Below are 14934 nucleotides of genomic sequence, written 5' to 3'. Positions count from 1 at the left end.
CAGCCAAACAGAAAGAAACCAAGGAAATATCAGGAAAGTATAATAAAGCTCTTCTGCTATACCAGAACCTTGGACAGCAACAGAGCAGAGGTCACTGAGGAAGGCCAGGACACAAGCAAGTCAGACAATAGTCTACCTAGTGTAGAAATTGGAGGTCAGAAATCAGTGGAAGACAAACAAGAAAATCAATATAAAGTACCATTAATTGGTACCAGAAAGTAGCCCTGATTCTAAGTCATGGTCCTAATTATAATAGAACATTTTAATGTTTAAAGTGCTTTTCATATATCATCTGATATAGACCTCACAATAAACTTTACAGTACCTACAGGTACTGTTGTCCCCATTTAACAGATGTGGAAATTGAGGATCAGAGAGGGTAACTTCCCCAAAGTCACACAGCTAGTATGTATCAAAGGCAGAGTTTGAATTTCTAGTGTTCTATCCAGTATACTACATTTCGTCCCATGGGCCTTTTCATATAAAATTCTTCTCAGGACAGAAACCAATCCTAAGGTGGTCCTGACCCTAAAGGTGTTTTCATCTACCTTCAAAAGTTTATAAAAGTTGGTCTTGATACCCTTATTAATTCCTTGTGTATTAAGTTGAATCTGAGCTCCTAATCCAACTTTTTTCATCTTTGATTATTTGCATCTAGAGTTTTTATATTTTTGTTTATTTTTGTCAAAGAGTCTTTCTTCCCAATTATTTTTACTTCATGGGGATATTACCAAATCTGAGACATGTAGAATTGGAAGACAACTCCAGAGCTATCTAATCCAAGTTGTTGTGCCTTAATGAGAATTTCCTCTACAATATGCCCCCAGAAGAGGTTGTTGTCTTTCCCCACAAAGTCTTCCCCCTTCTGAACTTTCCTACTCCTATTAATATCCAGGATATCATCCTCCCAGCCACCTCAGTTCACAATCTCAGTGTCATCCTCAACTCCTCACTCTCATTCACCCCATATATTCAACCCATTGCTAAATCTCATTTCTACTTTCACAACATTTCATATACATCCCCTTCACAATTCTCATGAAGCTGCAATCCTAGATTATGCCCTGGTCATTTCTTTGCCTGGACTGCTACATACTAATCTTCTACCTGGTTTCCCTGCTTCAAGTCTCTCCTCTCACCAACCCATCCTCCATTCAACTGCCAAAGTGATTTTTTTTCCTAAAGCTTCCTCTACATCTTTGCTCATTTAGCTCTGGTAGTTCCCTGTCACCTCTAGGATCAGGCATTCACGTGTTGGTCAGAAGAAGCAATACAAGGACACTCTCAAAGTCTCTCTAAGGAAATTTGGTATCGATTGCATGGCATGGGAGATGCTAGCAAAGGACTGCCCAGCATGGCTTGCCCATGTCAAAAAAGGTGCTGTGCTTTATAAGTGAAGCAGAACTACATTAGCTCCAAAGAAACGTGAGATGCACAGATTTAGAGACATCTGCATCTGAAATGTCCGTATGGACTTATTTGTGCCTAGCCTGTGGTAGAGCATTCTAGACTCATGTTGTTCTGATCAGCCACAGTATACCTTGTGTACCACACACTATACCTTGACTCCATCATAGTGATCTCATTTTGGTCCTTTTAAAGAACAAAGGACAACAACCAACCAACCAGGATTAAATATGACATCCTCTGTTTCACCCTTGAAGCTCTTCCTCTCCTGGCCTCTTTCTGCCCTTCCAGCCTTCTTATACCTTAACCCCCACCCCAAACACACTCACACCCACATGCCATGAATTCTCTAATCCCGGTATCCTTCCTACTTGCAGTTCCTTGAATAGAACCTTTCTGTCCTATGCCTTTGCATTCGCTATTCCTCATACTTGGAATGTTCTTTACCGTCATCTCTACCTCATAGCTTCCTTCGAGATTCAATTCACATTCTACCTTCTATGAGTCCTTTTCTGTTCCCCCAAGCTGCTAATGTCATCCACTTTCAGATAACCTTCTATATTACCATCTATATCATCTGTGTAATTATTTCCATGTTCTCTCCCTCACCAGAATGTACACTCCTTGAGGGTAAGGCTTATTGTTTTTATGGGGAGGGGGGGCATATTGCTTTTCTATATCTGCAACACTTGGTACATAGTAAGTGCTTAATAATTGCTTGTTGATGGACTGACTGATTGGCTGACTTACTGGGTATCCAGTCTTTACTGGAAGGTTTTTAGTGACAGAGAACACTATTTCCCAAGGCTTTCCATTCCACTTTTGTATATCTCTAATTGTTAGCAAGTTTTCCCGTACATTGAGTCTAAATCTGCCTCTCTGCAGCTCTCCTCATTGATTCTAGTTTTGCTATTTGGGGCTAGACAGAACAAGCCTCATCCCTCTTCTGTGTGGCAAGCCTTCAAATATTTGAAGACAGCTGTCTTGTTTCCCTCTAAGTCTCTTCTCTGGAGTAAACATCCCCAGTTCCTTTAACTGGTCCTCATGGCACAATCTTAATGTTCTTTATCCTCCTGGTGCCTCTCCTCTGGCTGCTTTCCAGCTTATCAATGCTTTCCTAAAATATAAGCCTCGTAACTGAGCATAATGCCCCAGATGTGGACTAACCTGGATGGGGTACAATGGGACAATAACCATCCTCGCCCTAGACATTATGCCAAACTCCATGCTGCCAACATCACATTTGCATTTTTATTACCATATCACTGTGTTGACTCATACTGAGTTTGCAATCCACTAAAAAGCCCAAAGAACTTTTCCAGATGAATTCTATCTAACTACATCTCCATCTTACATTATGAAGCTGATTTTTAAAACTCGAGTGTAAAAGGAACATTTATTGTTATTAAATTTCGTCTTATTAGATTCAGCTTCTTCTTGACTCTTACTGAATCTGAGACATGTAGCTGTTAAGGTCTTTTTGACTACTGATCCTGTCATCCAGTCATGCCCCCTCTGTCCTGCCCCCCTCTTCTCTTTATGTACTTTCTCATTTGGTGACCTCATCAGCTCCCATGGGTTTAATTATGATCTCTATGTGAATGACTTTCAGATCTATATATCTAGGCCTAGTCTCTCATCTGAATTCTAAGCCCACATCATCAACTGCCCATTGAATATTTTGAACTGAATATTCCATAGACACTGTAAATTCAATATATCTCAAATAGAATTCATTATCTTTTCCCCAAAATCTGATCTTTTCATAAATTTCCCTATTACTATCAAGGACACCACCATACTTCTGGTTCCCCTTGGTTTTTTTTTAAATTTAATTTATTTAATTTTTAACTTATGGAATAAAACAAGCATTTCCATAACAGTATAATAAAAAAGACCATTGTACATGAAACTGCAAATCTATTATGTACAATTTGTTATTCCTAATAGTTTTTTTCAATCATTGATTTGTTTGTTCTACAATCCAGTCAATCTTACCTTTAGTGTTCATTGTATGTGACATTACGTTTTCTATTTATGTGCCTTTGTACTTACCATCCTACCACGCCTCTTAAAACCCCTAGTTTGAGCCAAGCCTTAGCTCAGGCATCACCTACATGAAGCCTTCCTGATCCCCCAACTGCAAGTATCCTCCTCCTTAAAATATCATCTTGTATCTATTTTACACACACACACACACACACACACACACACACACACACACATACATATACATACTTACATGTGTATGTATATATTGTTTCCCCCAATAGAATGGAAGCTTCTTGAGGTCAGGACCTGCTTCACTTTTGTCTTTGTATCCCCAGTACCTAGCACAGTGCCTGTTATATCAGAAGTGCTTCACAAATGCTTATTGATTTTTTTATTATTCAATATGTTTGTGACACCTCCTGGATGTACAAAATTTACAAATTTGACAATCATGCCAACTACATTTTTAATCCAATCGCTGATAAAAATAATTAATGAAACAGAACCATGGACAGGCCACTCCACTAGAGACCTTCTAAGCTGGCACTGAGCCCATAATGATCACAATTCAGATATATCCATTCAACCACCTCTGAATTCACCTAATCCTCAGTATTCTCATCCAACCCATTAGTGTAGCATCAATGTTCCTGATGAACCTATACTAGTTCTTTTGCAAGTGTTGCTTCCCTCACTAGCTCATTAAGAATAGGTTCTAGAATTTTGCCAGGAATTAAAATCAAGACATTGGACTGTGGTTTTCAGACTTAACTATCTTTCCTCATTTAAAAAAGGGGTACATTCTGTGCTTTTCCAGTTCTACCCCAAGAATTCTATTCTTCATAATCTTACAAAAATAGTTGATAATGGCTCAACGATCACCTCCACCAATTGTCTCACTACTTGGGATATAGTTCACCTGGGATTTGTGAATTGGAGTCACTGAGGGCAGCAAGGATTATTCTTACCATCTCCCTACCTATCTTGGGTTTCACCTCCTTATTAGGCATTTCTGTTCTATCCTTTCCAGACCAAAGATCATTCTCCTTAGCATAGAGAAAAAGAAAAGAAAAAATATAAGCAAAATGAGAATTGGGTACTTCTGTCTTCTCTTCATCATCAGTCCCATCCATCCTGGGAAGTGGCCCTACCCCTTCTTTCAACTGCCTCCCTTCTTCAAGATACCTTTAAAGGCCCTTTTTTATTGTCCTTCCTTATCCTTCCTCATCCTGGCTTCTCACTCCACCACTCAACTGAAACTCTTCTCTTGAAGGTTAAGAACCATCTGTTGGTACGATGCATGGACAATGTGTGTGCTCCATTGGTACCCACATAATATCAAGATATTTCGAGGAAGGCACCTAGCTTGTTGGATGGACCTCCTCTGGAGGGTTTATGACATAGACAAGAATAGCTTATGATGAGGAGGATGATTTGTGATCTACACCCCTAGAGAGATCACAGATTGAAAGTACCCTAAGCAAAGTCCTTTTGAGTAAGGCATACCCTTCCTGAGCCATATTCCAGCTATCTATCTCATCCCCCCAATTCCCAATGAAATCTTACATTACTTCTTGTATTAGGTTCATCTTGCTTGTTACTCATATTTTGTTTATTTGTGCAGAGGCATTTGAGACCGTGAGTTTTAATTGTTGGCTACTTTCTTGAGCTTTTGTCCCCTATCATTTTCCTAGGTGTTTCTATTCTTCCTACACTGTAGCCACTCTCTATGGAATCTAGCTTGATGGATTGCATAGTATTGCTCTCTCCTATCCCTTCTTCTTCAGTTTAAGTTCCTTTTGTTTTGATTTGGAGGACTCTGGACAAAGACATTTTTACCATCTTTATAAGGTGCATTCCATCCCTGGCCAGCACTTGTCATTCCTACATTTTAATTCATAGTCTAGAAATCCAAATTCCATTTTCAGACACCATCTCTAAATTTGCTTTTCACTTCTACCCTTCCTACACAAACCTCTTCCACCAGATCAAGTTCTCAATAGGAAGAACTCATTGATAGAAAGTAAGAGCAAATGCCTCCACTGTTGAAATGCCAGCATGACTTTAGCTGCATCTGGTTTGCAATGACAATAGCCAAAAAGAGCCAGGAAACCTGCACTGAAATGCTGATGGCTTCCCAGCAGGAATATCCCCTTCTCCATCAAGGAAAATACGTGTTCCAGGGTGGCTTGCAAAGACTTGAGGTTGCCTCTTATATGTTAGTTCACAGTTGGCCAAACATAATCGTCATACGTCTCTGCTTCCCCACAAAGATGGGTGGCAATGGTTTAGTGGGTTAAGGAAGAGTCGGGGCTACCACATAAAGTGGCACTGGTGACTTTGGTGGCCAAAATAGCACAATTAAGGCAATTCTTGCCAAGCCTGGACTCTATGGACTTGTATTCCTTAGGATAAGGCAGCCCAGAAGCAACTGGATTTCACCTTGGGGGTGAAATATATGCTACTGATGTAATTGGAAACTGGCCTATGAGGGTCCAGTCCTTAGAGCACATGCAGATTCCTGGAGGGCTATGCAGACTATGTACACCAAACTGCAGCCATTTGTGGTTATGGGACAATGAAAAATCTTCTGATTAGTTGAAAGACCAAAATTACTAATGACTCAGCAAGAAGCTGAGCCAGAACTGTGTGCATACAAAAGGATCCAGACAACTATTGCTTGCTGCCTTCCCTGGAACTTTCAAATAAAGAAGGTAATTTCAAGCTGCCAGGTGGGAGAGCCCCCTCATTCACTCAGCTACCATGTGAATGCGTGGTGAGTCTTTCTTTTGTCTCTTTTGTGTTCATTCCTTTCTGATTGTAAGGAATAAATATCTGAATAAGGAATTGAACAAGTTAGGACCTTGTGAGCTTCAAAAGGTTAGGCTAGCCGTCAGAGATAGCTCGATTCAGTGAGGAGCCAGATCCAAAACTTGCTCCCTTCGGCCAAGCAGTAGGTTGATCTGGCAAGTGAGTCACCACAGCCTGCATGGAGCTAGACCAGGTGAGCAAGGGAGCACCACACCTCATGGCATACTGGGTGGGGGAGGGGGAGCTCCTGGAAGGGAGAAAACGACTATGGCCTGGAGTCAGGAGGTAATTTGTGGCCAGATCTTCCTTAGAGTTGTTTTTCAATCCCATCGTGCTTTCAATTTGAGCCTATACTCTCCAGAGGCTGAGTATGAGTAGAAGGGAGGTTCCATCCTCTGTTAGGCAGATGTGTTGGTAACGTCTGTTCTCACTATATTTTCTCAGAAAAAAAGGTATTTTCTACAATTGATGTCAATTGAGTATCATTTATAGCAACTGGTGGGTTGATATTTGGGGTAGCACATCAGATGGGAGCTTATAAGTAATAGTATTAGAAGCTCTAACCCCTCAAAATTATCCCCTAGAATCCTGAGGAGACAAGTGTTTAGCCACCTCTGGAAACTTCAGCCTGCCAGTGCAAGTAGGGATTGTGAAAGTGAGCCCCAAGTGATGCTGCACTAATATCCTTCAAAGTGTAAAAATCTACCTAAAGACTGACAATTGACACAATCTGCTCTTTTGGCTCAGGGCATGAGCTTAGGTGAGTTCAAAAGATGAGACATATCAAGCCAGTTCGTGAAAGTCATTGGGAAAAATAAATAAATCCTTGAAGGAGGGCTCAGAGAATGTCATGTCATTCCAATTTTTCTGACTATTTCCTATCTCCTAATTTCTAGTGGTTCCTAGAACTTTCCAACACTCCTAATCCCATGGCACAATGATTTTATGGGGCCAGAGGCTCTGGTGAGAGCTGATTCTAAACTCCAACAAATGGGAGTGATGGGACAGGAGGGCTCAAGCTTCTGGTGCTTGGGCAAGACGTTCCGGCATTTGACTAGGATATCAGAAGCCATGGATTTTTGTCAAGCTTCTGCCACTGATCTCTTGCTAATATTTGACAAGTCTCAGTTTCCTCATCTGTAGAATGAGAATTAGACCAAATCACCTCTGAGGTCCCTTCCAGCTCCGATATTCAATGAACCAACAATGAGAGTTTAAACAGATGGTTCTACTGGTTGCCTCTGTAAATGACCACTTTCACTCAGCTCAGCTTGACAAAAACAAACTTAAGTCTTAAGATTCAGTAACTTTACTTATAACTGCTGTCCTAGTCTTCCAGGAGGTTGATACTTAAACCTGATCAGAACACAAAGCAGTTCGTTGTATTGCTGTTCAAGTATTTTACATTTCATCTTGGTTATTATGCACTGTGCAAATAATTCATGATGCATGCCTTCTGGCATGGGCCAGCCTTCTTGTCAATAGCTGCCCTCATTGAGGCAGAAGATTCTCCTGGTGTACTTTGCCCAACTCACTGGACCTAGGACCTCAGCCTTCTGGAACTCACAAGGTGGCATCCCAAGATCAGGTAAAAACAAACAAAATCAGAAAAAGACGCCAGGGGCTCCATGTAAGCTTGTCTAGTTGATTGCACCTGGGTGAAGTCATTGTCATAGTAGATTCATCTAAAGCAGGGGTGGGGAGCCTGGGGCCTGGAGGCCACATGTGGCCCTCTAGGTCCTCACTCAAATGCAGCCCCTTTGACTGAAATCTAAACTTCACAGAACAAATCCCCAAAGTCCTGAGCTACATGATGCTGTCAGGAGAATCAGAGGAAGAAAGAGTCTGTCATAAGCTGCTCCTTTTTAAAGCTTCAGCAGTCCACAGGGCTGCAATCTTCATGGAGCAGGAGGAGGACCAAGGGACCCACCAGGTTTGCCACATCATACTAAAACACCAAGTCCTTTAAGAGTTAAGTTACTGGCTACTGGCAGCCAAAGAATTTGTCATCTCTGATGTCACCAAATGCTGAGTGACTCATGTCACTGGAATCCCTGGAAATTTCCAGGGAAGCCCTGGGCAGACACTCCCTAGGAAGGCCCCCCCCCCATATACCAAGTCATTGTCCACTACATAGATATTTGTTGAATTAAATTGCTTGTTGAATCCCAGGCAGAATGAGTCCAGCTGGTTGAATACCTGTCCTACCAATCTCATTAGTAGAGAAGTGCTTTGTCAACTGTGAAGCACTTGGGAGATGGGGGGTCCTTAGGTACAATGAGCTTACAAAGCACCACCTTCTCTTACAGAAAAGGATGCAGTGGCTTGGAGAGGTGCCATAATTTGCCCACAGTCACAGGAGGAATGGGCCTCAACCCCAGGAAATTGCCTGCTTTCTAACCCCGGGGATTTTTCCTTGTGATTGTCGCTACCCCCAGGAAACTTTTCTCACCTAATAGCATCTGAGCCACTAATTGCAAAGTGCTCTGAGCTTGAGGGAACAGAGATTCTACCTTTGGGTTACCAATCCAATTTTCAGCCTCTGAAACCCAGCAGCATTTTACAACCAATGCTCCATGACTTATTATCCAGTCATGGATTAATAGGGCCCTTTTTCCCCTGGGCCTCTTCCTTAGCCTGCCTTTGGGCCATTTTTGCCCTGCTCATTAGCAGGTTGGCCAGGAAAAGATGCTGAAACTCAAGCCAGACCCCTTGGCTCATCATTAGCAATTCTCATGCCAAACCCATTCACTTGCCCTTCCCCACATGTAGTTTCATTGTTCCTGGAATTCCTCCCCTGCCCCACAACCTCTTCACTCCTCTGCCAAGCCACATCCCTTGCCCCTGAGCAGACCCTGGGCCAAAGGCACCTTCTCTAGAAGGTCTTCTGCACTTTCCCTTTTCCCCAACATTGTCCCCACTTGGCTCTTTATTGCTACTGAACTTGATAGCTGTGGCTCTAAGTCACTCACTTGTTGCCTATATATTAAAGGGTAAACTTGTACTTGGAGTCATTTCTCTCTAGAAAAGTGATTCAATTATGAAGTAGGAGATGCTTATCTTCAGCATGGTGCTGATGAAGGAGTGCTGGGCTTGGAGTCAGATGAGATTTGGGAAAACATTTATTAAGTAAGTAGCAAACATTTATTTAGTGCCTACTCTGTGCAGGGCCAGGTGCTAGGGATAAAAGGTGGAAATGAAACAGAGCCTACCTTCAAGAAGCTTACATTCCACTGGGACAGTATTGTAGGAGCCCTGAACTCAGGAGACCTTAGTCAAAGTTTTAACTCTGCCATTTACTAGCTGTGTGACCTTGAGCCATGAACTTAACCTCTCTGAGCCTCAATTTTCTCACCTTGAAAAATGGGCATAATAATGTATGCCTTTCATCTTACTAGGTTGATGTGAAGAAAGTAATCCAATCCAGTGAACATTTATTAAATGCCTACTATGTGACAGGCACTGTGCTAAGCACTGGGAATACCATTAATAAAAAGAAAAACAGTCCCTGCCCTCAAGGAGTGTACAATCTAAAGAGGGAAACAACACGCAGAAGGAGGCAGGAAAGGGGAGGGAGTCAGGGGGTACTGGAGGTATCTTGTTCTGAGGAATTGAAACCAGGTAGCACACTATATGCACAGTGGAATGAGCTGAATCCTGTTTCTGCCTTCTATAAAGGAAGGCATTGGGAAGAGTTTGGTATTCTGCTTCCAATCAGAGTCCTCCAATCAGAGAGAAGAGAATGTGGGCGTGGCGTCAGTCAGAGCTTGAACTAGCTTATCTTGCTCTGTAGAGTTGCAATCAGGCAGGGCGACAGATGTAAAGTAGAAAGTATTTTTAAAAACTGGAAGTGATATGTAAATATAAACTATATTATTCAGCTGGAGGGTTTTTGACAACCATAGACAAGGCAGGTCTTTGCCATAGACAAAGTGGGCAGTCACCTGTGTGGTATGATTTCAGGGACCTTCTCCCAAAATGCCTCTTATGAAATTCTCTCCTTTGAATCCACTGTGAGAGATTCATTCGTTGACTCAACAACAAATTATCTTTTAAATGAAGGTACTCCTACAACAGATGATCTATAATAGCTTCTACATGTAACTCACAGTTTTATAGACTTATAGACTTGTAGCTTACAAAATATTTTCTTCACAGTGTTCTGTGAATAGGTAATGCAAGTATCATTATCCCCATTTTGTAGTGGAAGAAACTGAGGCTGGATGGTCAAGCAACTTATCCATAGTTACATACAAGCATTAAGGGGCAGAACCTGGACTCAAATACAGCTTTCTTAACTGACAATTTATTTGCTAGCAGGAAGCTGTATCATGTGACACCACTATTAGACATTTACACACTAGCATGAATTAATTTAATTGAATAGCAACTAGATGGATCACCTTCCCTGAGAGAAGGGAGGGTTGTAATGACAACGTAAGAAAGAAGAGTGAATGGGTGATTCTGGAATATGGGGCGCTTTTTAGAGGAAGGCAAGCCTAGGCGGGATTCCACAGGAAGGGCAATGGGAGATTACTGAGGGGTGGGACAGGTGGGCTCCGGGAAGCCGGTGAGTACTGCAGAAGAAAGGTAGGAATTCATAGTAGATCAAATTTGTATAATGCTTTAAGGTTTACAAAGACAGCAGCCTTCCTTAAAACTAACCTGTGAGGCAGCTAGTTCTAGTAGGATTGTCCCCATTGTATAGATGAAGACACTAAGACAGAGCAGTGTAGCAATGCACCCACTCTCAAGATCCCACACAGCAAGCATCAAAGCCAGTATTCGAACACAGGGCGCTCCTTCCACAGCACTACATTGAAGACAAACTTCTTCCACTTTGCAATTTGAAGCCTTAACCCTGGATGAAACAAAGGTAACTGTCTTTTTCCAAGACATTTAGAAATCGTCAGTCCAAATTCTCTCCACAATGCGCACAATGCGTCTTTGTGCAGCCCCCTAAAGCATTGGTTATGGGGGCGGCTCCCGAATGACTGGACCTGGGTCAGCAGAGTTGTGCAGAGCACCTGGCCAAGGACCCCGTCATGCACATGATTCAGTAAGCGTCATAAATAATAATAATCCCAACGATACGTTGCTGTTATAAGGTGCAGGAGAGCCAGGGCTGTCTTATTTTTTTTTTTCATCTGAGTGTTCAGGATGAAAATACCAGATGTGAGCGAGGTAACCAAGGATAATAACAGCTCCATTTCACAGCTGGATTCCACGCTCACCTTTTTCTCTGTTGCCTCTATCACCGAAGTAAACTGTTATGTTGGGATGCGGAGGGAAGAAGGGGGTGGAAGAGGAATTATGTCTGCATTTAATGCTTTTTGAGGGGGAAAAAAATCCATTAAGTCTGCTGCTGCCTTGGCGGTGCTGTCGCAGTCGGGCAGAGCGAAGGTAATTCCCCTGCGCCCTTTATTGCCTCAGCCTCGGTGGGAATGACACAGGAGCCCGGTGCTTTACGAGCAGTTGGAACTACTTGGAAGAGAGTACCCGCTGTAAATAAGTGGTGTGTTTTATATTATGGGCAGGACAATTTATGACCAACCACGGCCTTCTGCAGACAGCCATTTAGCCGGTAAGGAAAATGACCTAACACTTAAGAAATTTGGAAGCCACAAAACAACGTGTGTGTATGTGCGTGTGAGAGAGAAAGAGAGAGAGACTCGAAGCCCTGAGTTCACCCACCTGATATATAGTGCGTGTAAAACCAGGAAAGGCTACTTTAAATATGTTTGCTATAAAAATGAAATGAATTGAAATAAAATACTTTCCCCCCCACCCCCACCCCTCACACACACCCCTAAGCTCTCCTCCTGTTGCCTACTGAAGATGAGATGGCTTCTGTGGTCTGCTTCAGTTATACTGTGTCTGTCATCATCATCATAGAAGGCTGGAGCTGGACTGGACCACCCTCCCTCTTTTTACAGAGGAGGAAACTGAGGCATAGAGAGGGTGAGTGACTTGCTCAAGGTCACACAATTAAGGAGTGATAGAGCAGGGTCCAGAACGTAAGTTTGTTGAATATTCTTTCCTCTATTCCACACATAAAGTTATGCTAAACCAGAGGTGAGGAACCTGCGGCCTCTAGGCCACATGTGGCCTTCTAGGTCCTTGGGTGTGGCATTTTGACTGAGTCCAAGTTTTATAAAACAAATCCATTTATTAAGGGGATTTGTTCTGTGAAGTTTGAACTTGAGCACCTAGAGGGCCACATGCAGCCTTGAGGCTGAAGTTCCCCATCCCTGTACTAAACTAACTCATTCCTCTCTCTCTCTCTCTCTCTCTCTCTCTCTCTCTCTCTCTCTCTCTCTCTCTCTCTCTCTCTCTCCCTCTCTCTCTCTCTCTCTTTTTGACAGGGCTATTAGACTTGTAGATCAGAGGAATGCCATAGACATATTATGTCTTGACTTCAGCAAGGCATTGGACAGTCTTATAATGCCCTTGTGGGCAAGATGGGAAAATGTTAGATTGCTCACAAATGGCTAAACAATTTATACTTTAAAAGTGCTGATTTAATGGATCAATGTCAGCCTGAAGGAAGCTCTGGGTATGTTACAAGGCTGTCTTCAGCCCTGCCCTATTCCACACATTTTTTTGAATCAGAGAAGTGGATAACAGCAATATGTTATTGTGTAGCTTTTTAAATCAGCAGATCACACAAATCTAGGACGGGTAGCTAAAATACTGAATGGCAGAATTGGGATTCTGCCGGAATGAGGGCCTAAAACGAACATTTAGCAGAGATTTTCCTGGCGTTAAATAAATCAGTTGCCTAAGTATGGAGTGAGGAAGACCTAATTTGGCAGAGATTCATATGAAGTCTGACTGTTTTGGTAGTCCACAAACTCATTGTGAGACAATAGTTTTGTATGGCTGTTGAAAAAGTTAATGTGGCACTCAATGCATTAATAAAGTATAATTTCTAGAACAAAGAAGGTGACACTGTGCATGGCGCACATCAGACCACACCTGGAATGATATTTTCATTAAAAAAAAGGACATTAAGAATTGTGGTATGTCCAGAGGATAATATCCAGAATGGTAAATGGTTGTAAAATACTTATGATAGAAGGAATGAGTAAAGGAAGATGGAATGTTTACCCTGGAGAGCTTCTCCCGCCAATATAATGTAATCTCCTCTAGGGCAGGGACTGTTTCATCTTGGTCTCTGTATTAATAGGGCCTAGGATAGTATCTTGCACATAGTAGGAGCTTCATCAAATGTCTGCTAAAGTTAACTGGGTAGGCAGAGAAGGGTTACCTTCACGTATTTGAACAGCAGTCACATGGAAAAGGGCTAATTTAGTCAATGCAGTTTCAGTGAGATAGCTGGCACCCGATTGGTTAGTGGAAGCTTCAGGTTAGTGGATTGTCCAAAGGCAAAAATCCTTCCATCCTCATCAATGGAAATGGTTAAATGAATGGGTCAAGGTAAGAAGAAGTAAGGCAAAGGTCTTGATCTGAGAGCCTGGAATGAGCAAAGCTGAAAACTGCAAGATGACCAAAACTCGGAAAAGCGTATCTCGTTCCCTAATAGTTTCATTGGAGGGAGACAGCTGGTGTCTGAAGACCGGGGCTCCATTACCAACTCCCACTCCTGAATAGCTGTGTGACTTTGTGCAGGCCAAGTTATGTCTCTGATGTTCTGTTTTATAATTAGTACAACAGGGATGTTTTTATTTGTACTACCTACCTCAAAGAGTAACTCTGAAGGAAGTGCTATGCAAACATAAAATACTGTAGAAATGTGAGTCATTGGTATCATTGTTCCTTTTTCCTTGTCCGGTGGGCATAACTACTTGAACCCCTTGAATAAACAGAGTGTCATCCAACGCAGTTCTTCCTGTATGATGGAGTACCAGAGGGCAGGCATTTACTATGGGCCATGCCACTGAAATCTAAGCCTGCTGGGTCTTACCAGCTGTCTCCATTCCAATAAGGCCATAATGCTATGCTGTCCAGATTCCCTACGCACTGGGGAAGGGAAGAAAAGAGAACAAGCAAATGTACCAGGCACTGTGCTAAGAGCTTTACAAATATTATTTCATTTGATCTTACAACCTGGGAAGGAGAGCTATTATTATTCCCATTTTACAACTGAAGAAACCAAGGCAGACATAGATTAAGTGACTTGCCAAGGATCACAGAGCTAAGAAGTATTTGGGGCTGGATTTGAACTCAGGTCATCCTGTCTCCAGGCCCAGCACTCTGCCCACTGGGCCACCTTGCTATCTAACCTGCCAAAGGTACCCAGAAGACCCCTTGGCCTTGCCATTCATTCTTCAGTTATACCTTTAGGACTACTGGGCTTCCCCATCTTCCCTACAACTGACCCCTCCTTCATGTGAATATGTGAACCTCTCCCCCATTATTTTGTGGGTTCTTTGAGAGCAAGGACTTTCTTGCTTTTCTATTTGTATTCTCTGTGCTTAGCACAGTTCTTGGCACATAGTAAGTACTTAATAAATGCTTTTTCATTCATTTTTTCATTCATACATTCATTCATCCATCTGTGTTATTCTCATCTCCTCAACTGGACTGTAAGTTCCAGTAGGGTGGGCATTACATCTTCTACTTGTCTGTAGTCAGCACAGCAGGAGTACAGGGCTGGGCACACAGTAAGTGCTCAGGCAATGTTTGCTAATTGATTGACTAATTGCAAGTGTTAGTATTTGTAAAGCTCCCAGAGAGCACCTCAAATGAAATCCCCAACAT

The sequence above is a fragment of the Phascolarctos cinereus genome, unplaced genomic scaffold (genome assembly GCF_003287225.1).
Source record: "Phascolarctos cinereus isolate Bilbo 61053 unplaced genomic scaffold, phaCin_HiC Scaffold_726;HRSCAF=1367, whole genome shotgun sequence".
Lineage (NCBI taxonomy): Eukaryota > Metazoa > Chordata > Mammalia > Diprotodontia > Phascolarctidae > Phascolarctos > Phascolarctos cinereus.
This window is presented reverse-complemented; position numbering follows the sequence as displayed.